Here is a 3,066-nt window from a genome sequence, read left to right on the forward strand (position 1 = left end):
TCTTTGTTAGTTTAATTTTAGGAAGTTATGGTAGGGTGGTCAGTTGTCCAACCACTATTCCCACTTAACATTTCCTATTCACAATCGATATGTATGAATACATGGAAAAAAAGACACTTACCGATATCTATGAACGTGGCTATCATGAAGCTTGATGCTTAGCGGATACTTACACGAAAACGATCTTTCACTTTCGGATCGGATCGGACCGCCTCCGTGGTAAAGTGGTTAGAGCGTCCGCCCGGAGAGCGGAAGGTCGCGGGTTCGATCCCCGACCGCGTCATACCAAAAGACGTTAAAATATAGTACTTGTTGGTCCCTGCCTGGCCCTCGGCATTAATGGGTACAGCAAGGACTGGTCGGCTCGGAGTCAGTATAATGTGTCTGAGTGGGGTATTCATGCTTCACTGCGGCATGGTATCTGAGTGGGCTAGCACTATAAAACCAGCTTAAAGTCTGGGCTAGTACAAGCAGCCGCACATACACACACACATGCATGCGAAATATACTCAAGCACGACGTAAAACCCAATTTCACTTCACCTCACCTCGGATCGGATCGGACATGGCTGCGTGACAATGGCATCGTAAAGGTTTCGTTTATAGAGAGAACCATCTCACAGACAGATTTAAATGTAACAGCTGATCTATTTGTACGAGGCTGACTACTGACTCTCGCTGTTTAAGTGTATGATAATGTGTGATTATGACCTGATTGATAACTGCTTCCTACCTAAGAACATATTCTAACGGTGTTTTTAGTTGTTAGTATTTCACTGCGGATTAACACAGATTTATGTTTTTTTGCAATATGGCTTTTCTGTTATTCTACTCTAGTTATACTGGTATAATTGTAGTAGCTATTTCTTTTTACTAGCAGTGAGCTCAAAACATCTTTAGTGTAATTTAAGTTCAAATTTAATAAGAAATCATCGGGGCCTCATTCATACAGTGAGTGAGTTTAGTTTTACGCGGCTTTTAGCAATATTCCAGCAATGTCAAGGCGCAGGACACCAGAAATAGGCTTCACACATTGCACCCATGTGGGGAATCGAACCCCGGTCTTCGGCTTGACGAGCGAACGCTTTAACCACTAGGCTACCCCACCGCCCCCTCAATCATACAGCGAAAGGATCTGTCAAATTATTTACAAATTGCAGTTCCGTGGCTTATGGATTGTTGCACATTCTGATTTAGAAATATGTCCTTAACAGTTGTCTCATGTGTATGTTATATGATAGCTTTTCTTTCAAAATACAACACAATTACACGCTCCGTAATGAGTGAGTGAGTTTAGTTTTACGCCGCACTCAGCAATATACTCAGCGGCGGTCTGTAAATAATCGAGTCTGGACCAGACAATCAACGGCATGAGCATCAATCTGCGCAATTGGGAACTCATGACAAGTGTCAACCAAGTCAGCGAGCCTGCCCACCCGATCCCGTTAGTCGCCTCTTACGACAAGCATAGTCGCCTTTTGTACCAAGCATGGGTTGCTGAAGACCTATTTTACCCCGGACCTTCACGGGTCCGCTCCGTAATGATATTCGAGATTCGAGATTCAGCTTGCGACAAGTGAGATATGAACTTGAATAACTTCCAGCTGTTTACACTAGCTCTGGAACTAAGCATAGGAGGATAATGTTGCTAAATGTCTTTCAGAAAGCAGTTTGTACCCAAGGTGCCAAGTTTTCCTATGAGCTGAGGTAATTAATTACACCCTGGCCATTGACACATATATACATTATTCACAGGCTCGACCTAACACTGTCACCACCATTGTTGATATGCAAGACATGTATTACAATCTATATTAAATAATTCAATTTCCGATTGAAGCTGACGTTCAAAAGCTGATTGAGACCTGATGATGCCATACCTGAGAAAATTCTATAATCCGTGAAGCTAGCCGTAAAAAAATGACAGAAAAACTACTAATATATGTCATTAACTTTTCGTTGTCTGGCTGCCGTTGTACAAACCGATCTTAGCGTTAAGGTGATCGTAACCGCAGGCCCTCGTGTGTTTGCGAGGATTAAAGTTTTTAAAAATATATATACAAATTTGAGATGACCCCGACTCGAAATGCTTCCCACTGTTCACATTCATTATTGACATTCCAAATCTATGAATAAAGTGGAGGGAAGAAACTAACCTTTATCTTTGAACAAGTATATCTTGATGTTTGAACATGTATATTCTGTTGTCCAGAATGAAACGGTCTGTCCATAAAATCCTATGTCGCCATAGTCCATAAGTCCGATGTCAGTAAGGAAGCCTTGGAAAAATAGCCCTGCCACCAAAATGATTTTTGTCAAACTCTCCATGGTGCTTGGTGTCGAAATTTCATTTTTGCAGGACCCGAAGTGATACGGTGTTATATGTCATCATTGGGACCTATACTAGTCACGTGATAATTCCAAGATCCCTCAGAAATCCTAACTTTCTGCGTGCGTGCGGTGTTATTATACCCCCGCTACGAAGTAACGGGGGTATATAGCGTTCATTCTGTCCGTCCGTCCGTCCGGAAACTTTGTCCGGAGCATATCTCTTAAAGTTTACATGCTAGGTTCACCAAACTTCACACACATGTTAATCATTACCCATTGATGTGCCTTTTGCTATTTTAATTTGTTTTCAGAATTTAGTTTTTTTGCTGTTTCCATGGAAACACGACTTAGTGCCAAACGTGTTCGATTATTTTGTCCGGAGCATATCTCTTAAAGTTTACATGCTAGGTTCACCAAACTTCACACACATGTTAATCATTACCCATTGATGTGCCTTTTGCTATTTTAAATTTTTTTCAGAATTTAGTTTTTTTGCTGTTTCCATGGATACACGACTTAGGCTGTGACTATGAGGATGTCATCTTGTCCGGAGCAGATCTTCCAAACTATACATGCTAGCTTCATCAAACTTGGTACACATATCAAGCATGTTCCCTAGATGTGCCTTTTGGGGTTTAGATCCAGATATGAATTTTATTTTTTGCTGTTTCCATGGAAACATGACTTAGTGCCAAATGTGTTCGATTATTTTGTCCGGAGCATATCTCTTAAAGTT

Source organism: Haliotis rubra, unplaced genomic scaffold (assembly GCF_003918875.1).
Source record: "Haliotis rubra isolate DU_JTF1 unplaced genomic scaffold, ASM391887v1 Scf75, whole genome shotgun sequence".
In the NCBI taxonomy this organism is placed as follows: domain Eukaryota; kingdom Metazoa; phylum Mollusca; class Gastropoda; order Lepetellida; family Haliotidae; genus Haliotis; species Haliotis rubra.